General features: G+C 45.2%; 21 non-coding genes across 21 annotated transcripts; all 21 read right to left on the reverse strand.

Annotated features, from left to right (window-relative positions):
• Positions 1 to 254: 254 nt before the first annotated feature.
• On the reverse strand, positions 255 to 369 carry LOC146775490 (U5 spliceosomal RNA). Its single transcript, XR_014974162.1, has one exon. It is a non-coding gene; the product is annotated as a U5 spliceosomal RNA (small nuclear RNA).
• An 852-nt stretch (positions 370 to 1221) lies between these two features.
• LOC146775491 (U5 spliceosomal RNA) lies at positions 1222 to 1336 on the reverse strand. Its single transcript, XR_014973362.1, has one exon. It is a non-coding gene; the product is annotated as a U5 spliceosomal RNA (small nuclear RNA).
• An 852-nt stretch (positions 1337 to 2188) lies between these two features.
• On the reverse strand, positions 2189 to 2303 carry LOC146775492 (U5 spliceosomal RNA). The gene has a single exon (XR_014973363.1). It is a non-coding gene; the product is annotated as a U5 spliceosomal RNA (small nuclear RNA).
• Positions 2304 to 3155: 852 nt separating this feature from the next.
• LOC146775493 (U5 spliceosomal RNA) lies at positions 3156 to 3270 on the reverse strand. The gene has a single exon (XR_014973364.1). It is a non-coding gene; the product is annotated as a U5 spliceosomal RNA (small nuclear RNA).
• An 852-nt stretch (positions 3271 to 4122) lies between these two features.
• Positions 4123 to 4237, reverse strand: LOC146775494 (U5 spliceosomal RNA). The gene has a single exon (XR_014973365.1). It is a non-coding gene; the product is annotated as a U5 spliceosomal RNA (small nuclear RNA).
• Positions 4238 to 5089: 852 nt separating this feature from the next.
• LOC146775495 (U5 spliceosomal RNA) lies at positions 5090 to 5204 on the reverse strand. Its single transcript, XR_014973366.1, has one exon. It is a non-coding gene; the product is annotated as a U5 spliceosomal RNA (small nuclear RNA).
• An 852-nt stretch (positions 5205 to 6056) lies between these two features.
• Positions 6057 to 6171, reverse strand: LOC146775496 (U5 spliceosomal RNA). The gene has a single exon (XR_014973367.1). It is a non-coding gene; the product is annotated as a U5 spliceosomal RNA (small nuclear RNA).
• An 865-nt stretch (positions 6172 to 7036) lies between these two features.
• Positions 7037 to 7151, reverse strand: LOC146775497 (U5 spliceosomal RNA). The gene has a single exon (XR_014973368.1). It is a non-coding gene; the product is annotated as a U5 spliceosomal RNA (small nuclear RNA).
• Positions 7152 to 8016: 865 nt separating this feature from the next.
• LOC146775498 (U5 spliceosomal RNA) lies at positions 8017 to 8131 on the reverse strand. The gene has a single exon (XR_014973931.1). It is a non-coding gene; the product is annotated as a U5 spliceosomal RNA (small nuclear RNA).
• An 852-nt stretch (positions 8132 to 8983) lies between these two features.
• LOC146775499 (U5 spliceosomal RNA) lies at positions 8984 to 9098 on the reverse strand. Its single transcript, XR_014973369.1, has one exon. It is a non-coding gene; the product is annotated as a U5 spliceosomal RNA (small nuclear RNA).
• Positions 9099 to 9963: 865 nt separating this feature from the next.
• Positions 9964 to 10078, reverse strand: LOC146775500 (U5 spliceosomal RNA). Its single transcript, XR_014973371.1, has one exon. It is a non-coding gene; the product is annotated as a U5 spliceosomal RNA (small nuclear RNA).
• An 852-nt stretch (positions 10079 to 10930) lies between these two features.
• On the reverse strand, positions 10931 to 11045 carry LOC146775501 (U5 spliceosomal RNA). Its single transcript, XR_014973932.1, has one exon. It is a non-coding gene; the product is annotated as a U5 spliceosomal RNA (small nuclear RNA).
• An 852-nt stretch (positions 11046 to 11897) lies between these two features.
• Positions 11898 to 12012, reverse strand: LOC146775502 (U5 spliceosomal RNA). Its single transcript, XR_014973372.1, has one exon. It is a non-coding gene; the product is annotated as a U5 spliceosomal RNA (small nuclear RNA).
• Positions 12013 to 12864: 852 nt separating this feature from the next.
• Positions 12865 to 12979, reverse strand: LOC146775503 (U5 spliceosomal RNA). Its single transcript, XR_014973373.1, has one exon. It is a non-coding gene; the product is annotated as a U5 spliceosomal RNA (small nuclear RNA).
• An 865-nt stretch (positions 12980 to 13844) lies between these two features.
• LOC146775504 (U5 spliceosomal RNA) lies at positions 13845 to 13959 on the reverse strand. The gene has a single exon (XR_014973374.1). It is a non-coding gene; the product is annotated as a U5 spliceosomal RNA (small nuclear RNA).
• An 865-nt stretch (positions 13960 to 14824) lies between these two features.
• LOC146775505 (U5 spliceosomal RNA) lies at positions 14825 to 14939 on the reverse strand. Its single transcript, XR_014973375.1, has one exon. It is a non-coding gene; the product is annotated as a U5 spliceosomal RNA (small nuclear RNA).
• Positions 14940 to 15791: 852 nt separating this feature from the next.
• Positions 15792 to 15906, reverse strand: LOC146775506 (U5 spliceosomal RNA). Its single transcript, XR_014973933.1, has one exon. It is a non-coding gene; the product is annotated as a U5 spliceosomal RNA (small nuclear RNA).
• Positions 15907 to 16758: 852 nt separating this feature from the next.
• Positions 16759 to 16873, reverse strand: LOC146775507 (U5 spliceosomal RNA). The gene has a single exon (XR_014973376.1). It is a non-coding gene; the product is annotated as a U5 spliceosomal RNA (small nuclear RNA).
• An 852-nt stretch (positions 16874 to 17725) lies between these two features.
• Positions 17726 to 17840, reverse strand: LOC146775508 (U5 spliceosomal RNA). The gene has a single exon (XR_014973377.1). It is a non-coding gene; the product is annotated as a U5 spliceosomal RNA (small nuclear RNA).
• Positions 17841 to 18692: 852 nt separating this feature from the next.
• Positions 18693 to 18807, reverse strand: LOC146775509 (U5 spliceosomal RNA). The gene has a single exon (XR_014973378.1). It is a non-coding gene; the product is annotated as a U5 spliceosomal RNA (small nuclear RNA).
• Positions 18808 to 19659: 852 nt separating this feature from the next.
• On the reverse strand, positions 19660 to 19774 carry LOC146775510 (U5 spliceosomal RNA). The gene has a single exon (XR_014973379.1). It is a non-coding gene; the product is annotated as a U5 spliceosomal RNA (small nuclear RNA).
• Positions 19775 to 20323: the final 549 nt, after the last annotated feature.

A 20323-nucleotide genomic window follows, 5' to 3' on the forward strand; every position in this document is an offset into this window, starting at 1 on the left:
CTGGCAGCAGGATCTTTGGGAGATAAGAAAATATACTGCCTGCGATCGTGAAGTTTCAAGTCAGTCAAGAAAAGCAATCTCATGCACTGCACAAGCTCTTTCCCATGAGGCACCTCTCCTGCACTCTGTTTATGCAAATGAGCAAGCAGAGAGCTCAGGAATAAAACACCAAACTCATGTCCCCCAAAAAAGCAGCAGACAATTGCTGGATATTCCCCAACTTCTAATGCTTTTCTTTTAAACAAATGATAAACAGCCTCACCTGTGGCAAGGCTTAAAAAAATTGAATAAACTCTTAAATGTTCCTCTCCACGGAAATCTTTAGTAAAAGACGAAAGATTTTTTCGTTTTGAAGAGAAACCAGAGTAAGTGACAATATAGCTCTCTAGGGTAAGTGGCGGCACATCAAAGACCCTGTCATTGCGAGGGTGAGGACCTGAAAGGTATTTTCAGGCTCTAAGAAAGAGGGCGAGAACCAGGCCGGTGGGCAAAACAGGCCAACATTTCAAAGTCTCTGCTCAAGGTACAAAAAGGTGGACTGTTCACATGTGTATGTCTGGGAATATGCAAATTTCTTTTGTACTCACCTCAGCTCATTAGGAGTTGTCGGGGCTGCTGGGGAAGGGGAACAGGAAATGTGAATCAGGCTTTTAGTTAAGTGGCACTGTAGGCCTTTTGTCCCCTAGCCATTTTACGCTTTCAACACGCTCTACACATAGCCATGCACCGTATGTGCCTTTTTCACACGTACTTTCATTAAACCTGAATATAGAAGGATATATCTGTCTAGGCTGGAGACACGTGAAACAAGTCTGACGTGCCCCTTCAAGTCTACCTGAGAGGAAGCTGACTCAGGATTGGCGACCTCTCAGGGCACCTCGAACGGGCACAAATAACGGGCAAGCCCTATGAAAAGCACAGCATGAGTCTTGGTCCCACCTTTAAAAAGGAGGGTGACCTCTGGGATCTGGCAGCAGGATCTTTGGGAGATAAGAAAATATACTGCCTGAGATCGTGAAGTTTCAAGTCAGTCAAGAAAAGCAATCTCATGCACTGCACAAGCTCTTTCCCATGAGGCACCTCTCCTGCACTCTGTTTATGCAAATGAGCAAGCAGAGCGCTCAAGAATAAAACACCAAACTCATGTCCCCCAAAAAAGCAGCAGACAATTGCTGGATATTCCCCAACTTCTAATGCTTTTCTTTTAAACAAATGATAAACAGCCTCACCTGTGGCAAGGCTTAAAAAAATTGAATAAACTCTTAAATGTTCCTCTCCACGGAAATCTTTAGTAAAAGGCGAAAGATTTTTTCGTTTTGAAGAGAAACCAGAGTAAGTGACAATATAGCTCTCTAGGGTAAGTGGCGGCACATCAAAGACCCTGTCATTGCGAGGGTGAGGACCTGAAAGGTATTTTCAGGCTCTAAGAAAGAGGGCGAGAACCAGGCCGGTGGGCAAAACAGGCCAACATTTCAAAGTCTCTGCTCAAGGTACAAAAAGGTGGACTGTTCACATGTGTATGTCTGGGAATATGCAAATTTCTTTTGTACTCACCTCAGCTCATTAGGAGTTGTCGGGGCTGCTGGGGAAGGGGAACAGGAAATGTGAATCAGGCTTTTAGTTAAGTGGCACTGTAGGCCTTTTGTCCCCTAGCCATTTTACGCTTTCAACACGCTTTACACATAGCCATGCACCGTATGTGCCTTTTTCACACGTACTTTCATTAAACCTGAATATAGAAGGATATATCTGTCTAGGCTGGAGACACGTGAAACAAGTCTGACGTGCCCCTTCAAGTCTACCTGAGAGGAAGCTGACTCAGGATTGGCGACCTCTCAGGGCACCTCGAACGGGCACAAATAACGGGCAAGCCCTATGAAAAGCACAGCATGAGTCTTGGTCCCACCTTTAAAAAGGAGGGTGACCTCTGGGATCTGGCAGCAGGATCTTTGGGAGATAAGAAAATATACTGCCTGCGATTGTGAAGTTTCAAGTCAGTCAAGAAAAGCAATCTCATGCACTGCACAAGCTCTTTCCCATGAGGCACCTCTCCTGCACTCTGTTTATGCAAATGAGCAAGCAGAGAGCTCAGGAATAAAACACCAAACTCATGTCCCCCAAAAAAGCAGCAGACAATTGCTGGATATTCCCCAACTTCTAATGCTTTTCTTTTAAACAAATGATAAACAGCCTCACCTGTGGCAAGGCTTAAAAAAATTGAATAAACTCTTAAATGTTCCTCTCCACGGAAATCTTTAGTAAAAGGCGAAAGATTTTTTCGTTTTGAAGAGAAACCAGAGTAAGTGACAATATAGCTCTCTAGGGTAAGTGGCGGCACATCAAAGACCCTGTCATTGCGAGGGTGAGGACCTGAAAGGTATTTTCAGGCTCTAAGAAAGAGGGCGAGAACCAGGCCGGTGGGCAAAACAGGCCAACATTTCAAAGTCTCTGCTCAAGGTACAAAAAGGTGGACTGTTCACATGTGTATGTCTGGGAATATGCAAATTTCTTTTGTACTCACCTCAGCTCATTAGGAGTTGTCGGGGCTGCTGGGGAAGGGGAACAGCAAATGTGAATCAGGCTTTTAGTTAAGTGGCACTGTAGGCCTTTTGTCCCCTAGCCATTTTACGCTTTCAACACGCTCTACACATAGCCATGCACCGTATGTGCCTTTTTCACACGTACTTTCATTAAACCTGAATATAGAAGGATATATCTGTCTAGGCTGGAGACACGTGAAACAAGTCTGACGTGCCCCTTCAAGTCTACCTGAGAGGAAGCTGACTCAGGATTGGGGACCTCTCAGGGCACCTCGAACGGGCACAAATAACGGGCAAGCCCTATGAAAAGCACAGCATGAGTCTTGGTCCCACCTTTAAAAAGGAGGGTGACCTCTGGCATCTGGCAGCAGGATCTTTGGGAGATAAGAAAATATACTGCCTGCGATCGTGAAGTTTCAAGTCAGTCAAGAAAAGCAATCTCATGCACTGCACAAGCTCTTTCCCATGAGGCACCTCTCCTGCACTCTGTTTATGCAAATGAGCAAGCAGAGAGCTCAGGAATAAAACACCAAACTCAAGTCCCCCAAAAAAGCAGCAGGCAATTGCTGGATATTCCCCAACTTCTAATGCTTTTCTTTTAAACAAATGATAAACAGCCTCACCTGTGGCAAGGCTTAAAAAAATTGAATAAACTCTTAAATGTTCCTCTCCACGGAAATCTTTAGTAAAAGGCGAAAGATTTTTTCGTTTTGAAGAGAAACCAGAGTAAGTGACAATATAGCTCTCTAGGGTAAGTGGCGGCACATCAAAGACCCTGTCATTGCGAGGGTGAGGACCTGAAAGGTATTTTCAGGCTCTAAGAAAGAGGGCGAGAACCAGGCCGGTGGGCAAAACAGGCCAACATTTCAAAGTCTCTGCTCAAGGTACAAAAAGGTGGACTGTTCACATGTGTATGTCTGGGAATATGCAAATTTCTTTTGTACTCACCTCAGCTCATTAGGAGTTGTCGGGGCTGCTGGGGAAGGGGAACAGGAAATGTGAATCAGGCTTTTAGTTAAGTGGCACTGTAGGCCTTTTGTCCCCTAGCCATTTTACGCTTTCAACACGCTCTACACATAGCCATGCACCGTATGTGCCTTTTTCACACGTACTTTCATTAAACCTGAATATAGAAGGATATATCTGTCTAGGCTGGAGACACGTGAAACAAGTCTGACGTGCCCCTTCAAGTCTACCTGAGAGGAAGCTGACTCAGGATTGGCGATCTCTCAGGGCACCTCTAACGGGCACAAATAACGGGCAAGCCCTATGAAAAGCACAGCATGAGTCTTGGTCCCACCTTTAAAAAGGAGGGTGACCTCTGGGATCTGGCAGCAGGATCTTTGGGAGATAAGAAAATATACTGCCTGCGATCGTGAAGTTTCAAGTCAGTCAAGAAAAGCAATCTCATGCACTGCACAAGCTCTTTCCCATGAGGCACCTCTCCTGCACTCTGTTTATGCAAATGAGCAAGCAGAGAGCTCAGGAATAAAACACCAAACTCATGTCCCCCAAAAAAGCAGCAGACAATTGCTGGATATTCCCCAACTTCTAATGCTTTTCTTTTAAACAAATGATAAACAGCCTCACCTGTGGCAAGGCTTAAAAAAATTGAATAAACTCTTAAATGTTCCTCTCCACGGAAATCTTTAGTAAAAGGCGAAAGATTTTTTCGTTTTGAAGAGAAACCAGAGTAAGTGACAATATAGCTCTCTAGGGTAAGTGGCGGCACATCAAAGACCCTGTCATTGCGAGGGTGAGGACCTGAAAGGTATTTTCAGGCTCTAAGAAAGAGGGCGAGAACCAGGCCGGTGGGCAAAACAGGCCAACATTTCAAAGTCTCTGCTCAAGGTACAAAAAGGTGGACTGTTCACATGTGTATGTCTGGGAATATGCAAATTTCTTTTGTACTCACCTCAGCTCATTAGGAGTTGTCGGGGCTGCTGGGGAAGGGGAACAGGAAATGTGAATCAGGCTTTTAGTTAAGTGGCACTGTAGGCCTTTTGTCCCCTAGCCATTTTACGCTTTCAACACGCTCTACACATAGCCATGCACCGTATGTGCCTTTTTCACACGTACTTTCATTAAACCTGAATATAGAAGGATATATCTGTCTAGGCTGGAGACACGTGAAACAAGTCTGACGTGCCCCTTCAAGTCTACCTGAGAGGAAGCTGACTCAGGATTGGCGACCTCTCAGGGCACCTCTAACGGGCACAAATAACGGGCAAGCCCTATGAAAAGCACAGCATGAGTCTTGGTCCCACCTTTAAAAAGGAGGGTGACCTCTGGGATCTGGCAGCAGGATCTTTGGGAGATAAGAAAATATACTGCCTGCGATCGTGAAGTTTCAAGTCAGTCAAGAAAAGCAATCTCATGCACTGCACAAGCTCTTTCCCATGAGGCACCTCTCCTGCACTCTGTTTATGCAAATGAGCAAGCAGAGAGCTCAGGAATAAAACACCAAACTCATGTCCCCCAAAAAAGCAGCAGACAATTGCTGGATATTCCCCAACTTCTAATGCTTTTCTTTTAAACAAATGATAAACAGCCTCACCTGTGGCAAGGCTTAAAAAAATTGAATAAACTCTTAAATGTTCCTCTCCACGGAAATCTTTAGTAAAAGGCGAAAGATTTTTTCGTTTTGAAGAGAAACCAGAGTAAGTGACAATATAGCTCTCTAGGGTAAGTGGCGGCACATCAAAGACCCTGTCATTGCGAGGGTGAGGACCTGAAAGGTATTTTCAGGCTCTAAGAAAGAGGGCGAGAACCAGGCCGGTGGGCAAAACAGGCCAACATTTCAAAGTCTCTGCTCAAGGTACAAAAAGGTGGACTGTTCACATGTGTATGTCTGGGAATATGCAAATTTCTTTTGTACTCACCTCAGCTCATTAGGAGTTGTCGGGGCTGCTGGGGAAGGGGAACAGCAAATGTGAATCAGGCTTTTAGTTAAGTGGCACTGTAGGCCTTTTGTCCCCTAGCCATTTTACGCTTTCAACACGCTCTACACATAGCCATGCACCGTATGTGCCTTTTTCACACGTACTTTCATTAAACCTGAATATAGAAGGATATATCTGTCTAGGCTGGAGACACGTGAAACAAGTCTGACGTGCCCCTTCAAGTCTACCTGAGAGGAAGCTGACTCAGGATTGGCGACCTCTCAGGGCACCTCGAACGGGCACAAATAACGGGCAAGCCCTATGAAAAGCACAGCATGAGTCTTGGTCCCACCTTTAAAAAGGAGGGTGACCTCTGGGATCTGGCAGCAGGATCTTTGGGAGATAAGAAAATATACTGCCTGCGATCGTGAAGTTTCAAGTCAGTCAAGAAAAGCAATCTCATGCACTGCACAAGCTCTTTCCCATGAGGCACCTCTCCTGCACTCTGTTTATGCAAATGAGCAAGCAGAGACCTCAGGAATAAAACACCAAACTCATGTCCCCCAAAAAAGCAGCAGACAATTGCTGGATATTCCCCAACTTCTAATGCTTTTCTTTTAAACAAATGATAAACAGCCTCACCTGTGGCAAGGCTTAAAAAAATTGAATAAACTCTTAAATGTTCCTCTCCACGGAAATCTTTAGTAAAAGGCGAAAGATTTTTTCGTTTTGAAGAGAAACCAGAGTAAGTGACAATATAGCTCTCTAGGGTAAGTGGCGGCACATCAAAGACCCTGTCATTGCGAGGGTGAGGACCTGAAAGGTATTTTCAGGCTCTAAGAAAGAGGGCGAGAACCAGGCCGGTGGGCAAAACAGGCCAACATTTCAAAGTCTCTGCTCAAGGTACAAAAAGGTGGACTGTTCACATGTGTATGTCTGGGAATATGCAAATTTCTTTTGTACTCACCTCAGCTCATTAGGAGTTGTCGGGGCTGCTGGGGAAGGGGAACAGCAAATGTGAATCAGGCTTTTAGTTAAGTGGCACTGTAGGCCTTTTGTCCCCTAGCCATTTTACGCTTTCAACACGCTCTACACATAGCCATGCACCGTATGTGCCTTTTTCACACGTACTTTCATTAAACCTGAATATAGAAGGATATATCTGTCTAGGCTGGAGACACGTGAAACAAGTCTGACGTGCCCCTTCAAGTCTACCTGAGAGGAAGCTGACTCAGGATTGGCGACCTCTCAGGGCACCTCTAACGGGCACAAATAACGGGCACAAATAACGGGCAAGCTCTATGAAAAGCACAGCATGAGTCTTGGTCCCACCTTTAAAAAGGAGGGTGACCTCTGGGATCTGGCAGCAGGATCTTTGGGAGATAAGAAAATATACTGCCTGCGATCGTGAAGTTTCAAGTCAGTCAAGAAAAGCAATCTCATGCACTGCACAAGCTCTTTCCCATGAGGCACCTCTCCTGCACTCTGTTTATGCAAATGAGCAAGCAGAGAGCTCAGGAATAAAACACCAAACTCATGTCCCCCAAAAAAGCAGCAGACAATTGCTGGATATTCCCCAACTTCTAATGCTTTTCTTTTAAACAAATGATAAACAGCCTCACCTGTGGCAAGGCTTAAAAAAATTGAATAAACTCTTAAATGTTCCTCTCCACGGAAATCTTTAGTAAAAGGCGAAAGATTTTTTCGTTTTGAAGAGAAACCAGAGTAAGTGACAATATAGCTCTCTAGGGTAAGTGGCGGCACATCAAAGACCCTGTCATTGCGAGGGTGAGGACCTGAAAGGTATTTTCAGGCTCTAAGAAAGAGGGCGAGAACCAGGCCGGTGGGCAAAACAGGCCAACATTTCAAAGTCTCTGCTCAAGGTACAAAAAGGTGGACTGTTCACATGTGTATGTCTGGGAATATGCAAATTTCTTTTGTACTCACCTCAGCTCATTAGGAGTTGTCGGGGCTGCTGGGGAAGGGGAACAGCAAATGTGAATCAGGCTTTTAGTTAAGTGGCACTGTAGGCCTTTTGTCCCCTAGCCATTTTACGCTTTCAACACGCTCTACACATAGCCATGCACCGTATGTGCCTTTTTCACACGTACTTTCATTAAACCTGAATATAGAAGGATATATCTGTCTAGGCTGGAGACACGTGAAACAAGTCTGACGTGCCCCTTCAAGTCTACCTGAGAGGAAGCTGACTCAGGATTGGCGACCTCTCAGGGCACCTCTAACGGGCACAAATAACGGGCACAAATAACGGGCAAGCTCTATGAAAAGCACAGCATGAGTCTTGGTCCCACCTTTAAAAAGGAGGGTGACCTCTGGGATCTGGCAGCAGGATCTTTGGGAGATAAGAAAATATACTGCCTGCGATCGTGAAGTTTCAAGTCAGTCAAGAAAAGCAATCTCATGCACTGCACAAGCTCTTTCCCATGAGGCACCTCTCCTGCACTCTGTTTATGCAAATGAGCAAGCAGAGCGCTCAGGAATAAAACACCAAACTCATGTCCCCCAAAAAAGCAGCAGACAATTGCTGGATATTCCCCAACTTCTAATGCTTTTCTTTTAAACAAATGATAAACAGCCTCACCTGTGGCAAGGCTTAAAAAAATTGAATAAACTCTTAAATGTTCCTCTCCACGGAAATCTTTAGTAAAAGGCAAAAGATTTTTTCATTTTGAAGAGAAACCAGAGTAAGTGACAATATAGCTCTCTAGGGTAAGTGGCGGCACATCAAAGACCCTGTCATTGCGAGGGTGAGGACCTGAAAGGTATTTGCAGGCTCTAAGAAAGAGGGCGAGAACCAGGCCGGTGGGCAAAACAGGCCAACATTTCAAAGTCTCTGCTCAAGGTACAAAAAGGTGGACTGTTCACATGTGTATGTCTGGGAATATGCAAATTTCTTTTGTACTCACCTCAGCTCATTAGGAGTTGTCGGGGCTGCTGGGGAAGGGGAACAGGAAATGTGAATCAGGCTTTTAGTTAAGTGGCACTGTAGGCCTTTTGTCCCCTAGCCATTTTACGCTTTTAACACGCTCTACACATAGCCATGCACCGTATGTGCCTTTTTCACACGTACTTTCATTAAACCTGAATATAGAAGGATATATCTGTCTAGGCTGGAGACACGTGAAACAAGTCTGACGTGCCCCTTCAAGTCTACCTGAGAGGAAGCTGACTCAGGATTGGCGACCTCTCAGGGCACCTCGAACGGGCACAAATAACGGGCAAGCCCTATGAAAAGCACAGCATGAGTCTTGGTCCCACCTTTAAAAAGGAGGGTGACCTCTGGGATCTGGCAGCAGGATCTTTGGGAGATAAGAAAATATACTGCCTGCGATCGTGAAGTTTCAAGTCAGTCAAGAAAAGCAATCTCATGCACTGCACAAGCTCTTTCCCATGAGGCACCTCTCCTGCACTCTGTTTATGCAAATGAGCAAGCAGAGAGCTCAGGAATAAAACACCAAACTCATGTCCCCCAAAAAAGCAGCAGACAATTGCTGGATATTCCCCAACTTCTAATGCTTTTCTTTTAAACAAATGATAAACAGCCTCACCTGTGGCAAGGCTTAAAAAAATTGAATAAACTCTTAAATGTTCCTCTCCACGGAAATCTTTAGTAAAAGGCGAAAGATTTTTTCGTTTTGAAGAGAAACCAGAGTAAGTGACAATATAGCTCTCTAGGGTAAGTGGCGGCACATCAAAGACCCTGTCATTGCGAGGGTGAGGACCTGAAAGGTATTTTCAGGCTCTAAGAAAGAGGGCGAGAACCAGGCCGGTGGGCAAAACAGGCCAACATTTCAAAGTCTCTGCTCAAGGTACAAAAAGGTGGACTGTTCACATGTGTATGTCTGGGAATATGCAAATTTCTTTTGTACTCACCTCAGCTCATTAGGAGTTGTCGGGGCTGCTGGGGAAGGGGAACAGCAAATGTGAATCAGGCTTTTAGTTAAGTGGCACTGTAGGCCTTTTGTCCCCTAGCCATTTTACGCTTTCAACACGCTCTACACATAGCCATGCACCGTATGTGCCTTTTTCACACGTACTTTCATTAAACCTGAATATAGAAGGATATATCTGTCTAGGCTGGAGACACGTGAAACAAGTCTGACGTGCCCCTTCAAGTCTACCTGAGAGGAAGCTGACTCAGGATTGGCGACCTCTCAGGGCACCTCGAACGGGCACAAATAACGGGCACAAATAACGGGCAAGCTCTATGAAAAGCACAGCATGAGTCTTGGTCCCACCTTTAAAAAGGAGGGTGACCTCTGGGATCTGGCAGCAGGATCTTTGGGAGATAAGAAAATATACTGCCTGCGATCATGAAGTTTCAAGTCAGTCAAGAAAAGCAATCTCATGCACTGCACAAGCTCTTTCCCATGAGGCACCTCTCCTGCACTCTGTTTATGCAAATGAGCAAGCAGAGAGCTCAGGAATAAAACACCAAACTCATGTCCCCCAAAAAAGCAGCAGACAATTGCTGGATATTCCCCAACTTCTAATGCTTTTCTTTTAAACAAATGATAAACAGCCTCACCTGTGGCAAGGCTTAAAAAAATTGAATAAACTCTTAAATGTTCCTCTCCACGGAAATCTTTAGTAAAAGGCGAAAGATTTTTTCGTTTTGAAGAGAAACCAGAGTAAGTGACAATATAGCTCTCTAGGGTAAGTGGCGGCACATCAAAGACCCTGTCATTGCGAGGGTGAGGACCTGAAAGGTATTTTCAGGCTCTAAGAAAGAGGGCGAGAACCAGGCCGGTGGGCAAAACAGGCCAACATTTCAAAGTCTCTGCTCAAGGTACAAAAAGGTGGACTGTTCACATGTGTATGTCTGGGAATATGCAAATTTCTTTTGTACTCACCTCAGCTCATTAGGAGTTGTCGGGGCTGCTGGGGAAGGGGAACAGCAAATGTGAATCAGGCTTTTAGTTAAGTGGCACTGTAGGCCTTTTGTCCCCTAGCCATTTTACGCTTTCAACACGCTCTACACATAGCCATGCACCGTATGTGCCTTTTTCACACGTACTTTCATTAAACCTGAATATAGAAGGATATATCTGTCTAGGCTGGAGACACGTGAAACAAGTCTGACGTGCCCCTTCAAGTCTACCTGAGAGGAAGCTGACTCAGGATTGGCGACCTCTCAGGGCACCTCTAACGGGCACAAATAACGGGCAAGCCCTATGAAAAGCACAGCATGAGTCTTGGTCCCACCTTTAAAAAGGAGGGTGACCTCTGGGATCTGGCAGCAGGATCTTTGGGAGATAAGAAAATATACTGCCTGCGATCGTGAAGTTTCAAGTCAGTCAAGAAAAGCAATCTCATGCACTGCACAAGCTCTTTCCCATGAGGCACCTCTCCTGCACTCTGTTTATGCAAATGAGCAAGCAGAGCGCTCAGGAATAAAACACCAAACTCATGTCCCCCAAAAAAGCAGCAGACAATTGCTGGATATTCCCCAACTTCTAATGCTTTTCTTTTAAACAAATGATAAACAGCCTCACCTGTGGCAAGGCTTAAAAAAATTGAATAAACTCTTAAATGTTCCTCTCCACGGAAATCTTTAGTAAAAGGCAAAAGATTTTTTCATTTTGAAGAGAAACCAGAGTAAGTGACAATATAGCTCTCTAGGGTAAGTGGCGGCACATCAAAGACCCTGTCATTGCGAGGGTGAGGACCTGAAAGGTATTTGCAGGCTCTAAGAAAGAGGGCGAGAACCAGGCCGGTGGGCAAAACAGGCCAACATTTCAAAGTCTCTGCTCAAGGTACAAAAAGGTGGACTGTTCACATGTGTATGTCTGGGAATATGCAAATTTCTTTTGTACTCACCTCAGCTCATTAGGAGTTGTCGGGGCTGCTGGGGAAGGGGAACAGGAAATGTGAATCAGGCTTTTAGTTAAGTGGCACTGTAGGCCTTTTGTCCCCTAGCCATTTTACGCTTTTAACACGCTCTACACATAGCCATGCACCGTATGTGCCTTTTTCACACGTACTTTCATTAAACCTGAATATAGAAGGATATATCTGTCTAGGCTGGAGACACGTGAAACAAGTCTGACGTGCCCCTTCAAGTCTACCTGAGAGGAAGCTGACTCAGGATTGGCGACCTCTCAGGGCACCTCGAACGGGCACAAATAACGGGCAAGCCCTATGAAAAGCACAGCATGAGTCTTGGTCCCACCTTTAAAAAGGAGGGTGACCTCTGGGATCTGGCAGCAGGATCTTTGGGAGATAAGAAAATATACTGCCTGCGATCGTGAAGTTTCAAGTCAGTCAAGAAAAGCAATCTCATGCACTGCACAAGCTCTTTCCCATGAGGCACCTCTCCTGCACTCTGTTTATGCAAATGAGCAAGCAGAGAGCTCAGGAATAAAACACCAAACTTATGTCCCCCAAAAAAGCAGCAGACAATTGCTGGATATTCCCCAACTTCTAATGCTTTTCTTTTAAACAAATGATAAACAGCCTCACCTGTGGCAAGGCTTAAAAAAATTGAATAAACTCTTAAATGTTCCTCTCCACGGAAATCTTTAGTAAAAGGCGAAAGATTTTTTCGTTTTGAAGAGAAACCAGAGTAAGTGACAATATAGCTCTCTAGGGTAAGTGGCGGCACATCAAAGACCCTGTCATTGCGAGGGTGAGGACCTGAAAGGTATTTTCAGGCTCTAAGAAAGAGGGCGAGAACCAGGCCGGTGGGCAAAACAGGCCAACATTTCAAAGTCTCTGCTCAAGGTACAAAAAGGTGGACTGTTCACATGTGTATGTCTGGGAATATGCAAATTTCTTTTGTACTCACCTCAGCTCATTAGGAGTTGTCGGGGCTGCTGGGGAAGGGGAACAGGAAATGTGAATCAGGCTTTTAGTTAAGTGGCACTGTAGGCCTTTTGTCCCCTAGCCATTTTACGCTTTCAACACGCTCTACACATAGCCATGCACCGTATGTGCCTTTTTCACACGTACTTTCATTAAACCTGAATATAGAAGGATATATCTGTCTAGGCTGGAGACACGTGAAACAAGTCTGACGTGCCCCTTCAAGTCTACCTGAGAGGAAGCTGACTCAGGATTGGCGACCTCTCAGGGCACCTCTAACGGGCACAAATAACGGGCAAGCCCTATGAAAAGCACAGCATGAGTCTTGGTCCCACCTTTAAAAAGGAGGGTGACCTCTGGGATCTGGCAGCAGGATCTTTGGGAGATAAGAAAATATACTGCCTGCGATCGTGAAGTTTCAAGTCAGTCAAGAAAAGCAATCTCATGCACTGCACAAGCTCTTTCCCATGAGGCACCTCTCCTGCACTCTGTTTATGCAAATGAGCAAGCAGAGAGCTCAGGAATAAAACACCAAACTCATGTCCCCCAAAAAAGCAGCAGACAATTGCTGGATATTCCCCAACTTCTAATGCTTTTCTTTTAAACAAATGATAAACAGCCTCACCTGTGGCAAGGCTTAAAAAAATTGAATAAACTCTTAAATGTTCCTCTCCACGGAAATCTTTAGTAAAAGGCGAAAGATTTTTTCGTTTTGAAGAGAAACCAGAGTAAGTGACAATATAGCTCTCTAGGGTAAGTGGCGGCACATCAAAGACCCTGTCATTGCGAGGGTGAGGACCTGAAAGGTATTTTCAGGCTCTAAGAAAGAGGGCGAGAACCAGGCCGGTGGGCAAAACAGGCCAACATTTCAAAGTCTCTGCTCAAGGTACAAAAAGGTGGACTGTTCACATGTGTATGTCTGGGAATATGCAAATTTCTTTTGTACTCACCTCAGCTCATTAGGAGTTGTCGGGGCTGCTGGGGAAGGGGAACAGCAAATGTGAATCAGGCTTTTAGTTAAGTGGCACTGTAGGCCTTTTGTCCCCTAGCCATTTTACGCTTTCAACACGCTCTACACATAGCCATGCACCGTATGTGCCTTTTTCACACGTACTTTCATTAAACCTGAATATAGAAGGATATATCTGTCTAGGCTGGAGACACGTGAAACAAGTCTGACGTGCCCCTTCAAGTCTACCTGAGAGGAAGCTGACTCAGGATTGGCGACCTCTCAGGGCACCTCTAACGGGCACAAATAACGGGCACAAATAACGGGCAAGCTCTATGAAAAGCACAGCATGAGTCTTGGTCCCACCTTTAAAAAGGAGGGTGACCTCTGGGATCTGGCAGCAGGATCTTTGGGAGATAAGAAAATATACTGCCTGCGATCGTGAAGTTTCAAGTCAGTCAAGAAAAGCAATCTCATGCACTGCACAAGCTCTTTCCCATGAGGCACCTCTCCTGCACTCTGTTTATGCAAATGAGCAAGCAGAGAGCTCAGGAATAAAACACCAAACTCATGTCCCCCAAAAAAGCAGCAGACAATTGCTGGATATTCCCCAACTTCTAATGCTTTTCTTTTAAACAAATGATAAACAGCCTCACCTGTGGCAAGGCTTAAAAAAATTGAATAAACTCTTAAATGTTCCTCTCCACGGAAATCTTTAGTAAAAGGCGAAAGATTTTTTCGTTTTGAAGAGAAACCAGAGTAAGTGACAATATAGCTCTCTAGGGTAAGTGGCGGCACATCAAAGACCCTGTCATTGCGAGGGTGAGGACCTGAAAGGTATTTTCAGGCTCTAAGAAAGAGGGCGAGAACCAGGCCGGTGGGCAAAACAGGCCAACATTTCAAAGTCTCTGCTCAAGGTACAAAAAGGTGGACTGTTCACATGTGTATGTCTGGGAATATGCAAATTTCTTTTGTACTCACCTCAGCTCATTAGGAGTTGTCGGGGCTGCTGGGGAAGGGGAACAGCAAATGTGAATCAGGCTTTTAGTTAAGTGGCACTGTAGGCCTTTTGTCCCCTAGCCATTTTACGCTTTCAACACGCTCTACACATAGCCATGCACCGTATGTGCCTTTTTCACACGTACTTTCATTAAACCTGAATATAGAAGGATATATCTGTCTAGGCTGGAGACACGTGAAACAAGTCTGACGTGCCCCTTCAAGTCTACCTGAGAGGAAGCTGACTCAGGATTGGCGACCTCTCAGGGCACCTCTAACGGGCACAAATAACGGGCACAAATAACGGGCAAGCTCTATGAAAAGCACAGCATGAGTCTTGGTCCCACCTTTAAAAAGGAGGGTGACCTCTGGGATCTGGCAGCAGGATCTTTGGGAGATAAGAAAATATACTGCCTGCGATCATGAAGTTTCAAGTCAGTCAAGAAAAGCAATCTCATGCACTGCACAAGCTCTTTCCCATGAGGCACCTCTCCTGCACTCTGTTTATGCAAATGAGCAAGCAGAGAGCTCAGGAATAAAACACCAAACTCATGTCCCCCAAAAAAGCAGCAGACAATTGCTGGATATTCCCCAACTTCTAATGCTTTTCTTTTAAACAAATGATAAACAGCCTCACCTGTGGCAAGGCTTAAAAAAATTGAATAAACTCTTAAATGTTCCTCTCCACGGAAATCTTTAGTAAAAGGCGAAAGATTTTTTCGTTTTGAAGAGAAACCAGAGTAAGTGACAATATAGCTCTCTAGGGTAAGTGGCGGCACATCAAAGACCCTGTCATTGCGAGGGTGAGGACCTGAAAGGTATTTTCAGGCTCTAAGAAAGAGGGCGAGAACCAGGCCGGTGGGCAAAACAGGCCAACATTTCAAAGTCTCTGCTCAAGGTACAAAAAGGTGGACTGTTCACATGTGTATGTCTGGGAATATGCAAATTTCTTTTGTACTCACCTCAGCTCATTAGGAGTTGTCGGGGCTGCTGGGGAAGGGGAACAGCAAATGTGAATCAGGCTTTTAGTTAAGTGGCACTGTAGGCCTTTTGTCCCCTAGCCATTTTACGCTTTCAACACGCTCTACACATAGCCATGCACCGTATGTGCCTTTTTCACACGTACTTTCATTAAACCTGAATATAGAAGGATATATCTGTCTAGGCTGGAGACACGTGAAACAAGTCTGACGTGCCCCTTCAAGTCTACCTGAGAGGAAGCTGACTCAGGATTGGCGACCTCTCAGGGCACCTCTAACGGGCACAAATAACGGGCAAGCCCTATGAAAAGCACAGCATGAGTCTTGGTCCCACCTTTAAAAAGGAGGGTGACCTCTGGGATCTGGCAGCAGGATCTTTGGGAGATAAGAAAATATACTGCCTGCGATCGTGAAGTTTCAAGTCAGTCAAGAAAAGCAATCTCATGCACTGCACAAGCTCTTTCCCATGAGGCACCTCTCCTGCACTCTGTTTATGCAAATGAGCAAGCAGAGCGCTCAGGAATAAAACACCAAACTCATGTCCCCCAAAAAAGCAGCAGACAATTGCTGGATATTCCCCAACTTCTAATGCTTTTCTTTTAAACAAATGATAAACAGCCTCACCTGTGGCAAGGCTTAAAAAAATTGAATAAACTCTTAAATGTTCCTCTCCACGGAAATCTTTAGTAAAAGGCAAAAGATTTTTTCATTTTGAAGAGAAACCAGAGTAAGTGACAATATAGCTCTCTAGGGTAAGTGGCGGCACATCAAAGACCCTGTCATTGCGAGGGTGAGGACCTGAAAGGTATTTGCAGGCTCTAAGAAAGAGGGCGAGAACCAGGCCGGTGGGCAAAACAGGCCAACATTTCAAAGTCTCTGCTCAAGGTACAAAAAGGTGGACTGTTCACATGTGTATGTCTGGGAATATGCAAATTTCTTTTGTACTCACCTCAGCTCATTAGGAGTTGTCGGGGCTGCTGGGGAAGGGGAACAGCAAATGTGAATCAGGCTTTTAGTTAAGTGGCACTGTAGGCCTTTTGTCCCCTAGCCATTTTACGCTTTCAACACGCTCTACACATAGCCATGCACCGTATGTGCCTTTTTCACACGTACTTTCATTAAACCTGAATATAGAAGGATATATCTGTCTAGGCTGGAGACACGTGAAACAAGTCTGACGTGCCCCTTCAAGTCTACCTGAGAGGAAGCTGACTCAGGATTGGCGACCTCTCAGGGCACCTCGAACGGGCACAAATAACGGGCAAGCCCTATGAAAAGCACAGCATGAGTCTTGGTCCCACCTTTAAAAAGGAGGGTGACCTCTGGGATCTGGCAGCAGGATCTTTGGGAGATAAGAAAATATACTGCCTGCGATCGTGAAGTTTCAAGTCAGTCAAGAAAAGCAATCTCATGCACTGCACAAGCTCTTTCCCATGAGGCACCTCTCCTGCACTCTGTTTATGCAAATGAGCAAGCAGAGACCTCAGGAATAAAACACCAAACTCATGTCCCCCAAAAAAGCAGCAGACAATTGCTGGATATTCCCCAACTTCTAATGCTTTTCTTTTAAACAAATGATAAACAGCCTCACCTGTGGCAAGGCTTAAAAAAATTGAATAAACTCTTAAATGTTCCTCTCCACGGAAATCTTTAGTAAAAGGCGAAAGATTTTTTCGTTTTGAAGAGAAACCAGAGTAAGTGACAATATAGCTCTCTAGGGTAAGTGGCGGCACATCAAAGACCCTGTCATTGCGAGGGTGAGGACCTGAAAGGTATTTTCAGGCTCTAAGAAAGAGGGCGAGAACCAGGCCGGTGGGCAAAACAGGCCAACATTTCAAAGTCTCTGCTCAAGGTACAAAAAGGTGGACTGTTCACATGTGTATGTCTGGGAATATGCAAATTTCTTTTGTACTCACCTCAGCTCATTAGGAGTTGTCGGGGCTGCTGGGGAAGGGGAACAGCAAATGTGAATCAGGCTTTTAGTTAAGTGGCACTGTAGGCCTTTTGTCCCCTAGCCATTTTACGCTTTCAACACGCTCTACACATAGCCATGCACCGTATGTGCCTTTTTCACACGTACTTTCATTAAACCTGAATATAGAAGGATATATCTGTCTAGGCTGGAGACACGTGAAACAAGTCTGACGTGCCCCTTCAAGTCTACCTGAGAGGAAGCTGACTCAGGATTGGCGACCTCTCAGGGCACCTCTAACGGGCACAAATAACGGGCAAGCCCTATGAAAAGCACAGCATGAGTCTTGGTCCCACCTTTAAAAAGGAGGGTGACCTCTGGGATCTGGCAGCAGGATCTTTGGGAGATAAGAAAATATACTGCCTGCGATCGTGAAGTTTCAAGTCAGTCAAGAAAAGCAATCTCATGCACTGCACAAGCTCTTTCCCATGAGGCACCTCTCCTGCACTCTGTTTATGCAAATGAGCAAGCAGAGAGCTCAGGAATAAAACACCAAACTCATGTCCCCCAAAAAAGCAGCAGACAATTGCTGGATATTCCCCAACTTCTAATGCTTTTCTTTTAAACAAATGATAAACAGCCTCACCTGTGGCAAGGCTTAAAAAAATTGAATAAACTCTTAAATGTTCCTCTCCACGGAAATCTTTAGTAAAAGGCGAAAGATTTTTTCGTTTTGAAGAGAAACCAGAGTAAGTGACAATATAGCTCTCTAGGGTAAGTGGCGGCACATCAAAGACCCTGTCATTGCGAGGGTGAGGACCTGAAAGGTATTTTCAGGCTCTAAGAAAGAGGGCGAGAACCAGGCCGGTGGGCAAAACAGGCCAACATTTCAAAGTCTCTGCTCAAGGTACAAAAAGGTGGACTGTTCACATGTGTATGTCTGGGAATATGCAAATTTCTTTTGTACTCACCTCAGCTCATTAGGAGTTGTCGGGGCTGCTGGGGAAGGGGAACAGGAAATGTGAATCAGGCTTTTAGTTAAGTGGCACCGTAGGCCTTTTGTCCCCTAGCCATTTTACGCTTTCAACACGCTCTACACATAGCCATGCACCGTATGTGCCTTTTTCACACGTACTTTCATTAAACCTGAATATAGAAGGATATATCTGTCTAGGCTGGAGACACGTGAAACAAGTCTGACGTGCCCCTTCAAGTCTACCTGAGAGGAAGCTGACTCAGGATTGGCGACCTCTCAGGGCACCTCTAACGGGCACAAATAACGGGCAAGCCCTATGAAAAGCACAGCATGAGTCTTGGTCCCACCTTTAAAAAGGAGGGTGACCTCTGGGATCTGGCAGCAGGATCTTTGGGAGATAAGAAAATATACTGCCTGCGATCGTGAAGTTTCAAGTCAGTCAAGAAAAGCAATCTCATGCACTGCACAAGCTCTTTCCCATGAGGCACCTCTCCTGCACTCTGTTTATGCAAATGAGCAAGCAGAGAGCTCAGGAATAAAACACCAAACTCATGTCCCCCAAAAAAGCAGCAGACAATTGCTGGATATTCCCCAACTTCTAATGCTTTTCTTTTAAACAAATGATAAACAGCCTCACCTGTGGCAAGGCTTAAAAAAATTGAATAAACTCTTAAATGTTCCTCTCCACGGAAATCTTTAGTAAAAGGCGAAAGATTTTTTCGTTTTGAAGAGAAACCAGAGTAAGTGACAATATAGCTCTCTAGGGTAAGTGGCGGCACATCAAAGACCCTGTCATTGCGAGGGTGAGGACCTGAAAGGTATTTTCAGGCTCTAAGAAAGAGGGCGAGAACCAGGCCGGTGGGCAAAACAGGCCAACATTTCAAAGTCTCTGCTCAAGGTACAAAAAGGTGGACTGTTCACATGTGTATGTCTGGGAATATGCAAATTTCTTTTGTACTCACCTCAGCTCATTAGGAGTTGTCGGGGCTGCTGGGGAAGGGGAACAGCAAATGTGAATCAGGCTTTTAGTTAAGTGGCACTGTAGGCCTTTTGTCCCCTAGCCATTTTACGCTTTCAACACGCTCTACACATAGCCATGCACCGTATGTGCCTTTTTCACACGTACTTTCATTAAACCTGAATATAGAAGGATATATCTGTCTAGGCTGGAGACACGTGAAACAAGTCTGACGTGCCCCTTCAAGTCTACCTGAGAGGAAGCTGACTCAGGATTGGCGACCTCTCAGGGCACCTCGAACGGGCACAAATAACGGGCAAGCCCTATGAAAAGCACAGCATGAGTCTTGGTCCCACCTTTAAAAAGGAGGGTGACCTCTGGGATCTGGCAGCAGGATCTTTGGGAGATAAGAAAATATACTGCCTGCGATCGTGAAGTTTCAAGTCAGTCAAGAAAAGCAATCTCATGCACTGCACAAGCTCTTTCCCATGAGGCACCTCTCCTGCACTCTGTTTATGCAAATGAGCAAGCAGAGACCTCAGGAATAAAACACCAAACTCATGTCCCCCAAAAAAGCAGCAGACAATTGCTGGATATTCCCCAACTTCTAATGCTTTTCTTTTAAACAAATGATAAACAGCCTCACCTGTGGCAAGGCTTAAAAAAATTGAATAAACTCTTAAATGTTCCTCTCCACGGAAATCTTTAGTAAAAGGCGAAAGATTTTTTCGTTTTGAAGAGAAACCAGAGTAAGTGACAATATAGCTCTCTAGGGTAAGTGGCGGCACATCAAAGACCCTGTCATTGCGAGGGTGAGGACCTGAAAGGTATTTTCAGGCTCTAAGAAAGAGGGCGAGAACCAGGCCGGTGGGCAAAACAGGCCAACATTTCAAAGTCTCTGCTCAAGGTACAAAAAGGTGGACTGTTCACATGTGTATGTCTGGGAATATGCAAATTTCTTTTGTACTCACCTCAGCTCATTAGGAGTTGTCGGGGCTGCTGGGGAAGGGGAACAGCAAATGTGAATCAGGCTTTTAGTTAAGTGGCACTGTAGGCCTTTTGTCCCCTAGCCATTTTACGCTTTCAACACGCTCTACACATAGCCATGCACCGTATGTGCCTTTTTCACACGTACTTTCATTAAACCTGAATATAGAAGGATATATCTGTCTAGGCTGGAGACACGTGAAACAAGTCTGACGTGCCCCTTCAAGTCTACCTGAGAGGAAGCTGACTCAGGATTGGCGACCTCTCAGGGCACCTCTAACGGGCACAAATAACGGGCACAAATAACGGGCAAGC

Source organism: Triturus cristatus, chromosome 12 (genome assembly GCF_964204655.1).
Source record: "Triturus cristatus chromosome 12, aTriCri1.1, whole genome shotgun sequence".
NCBI lineage: Eukaryota > Metazoa > Chordata > Amphibia > Caudata > Salamandridae > Triturus > Triturus cristatus.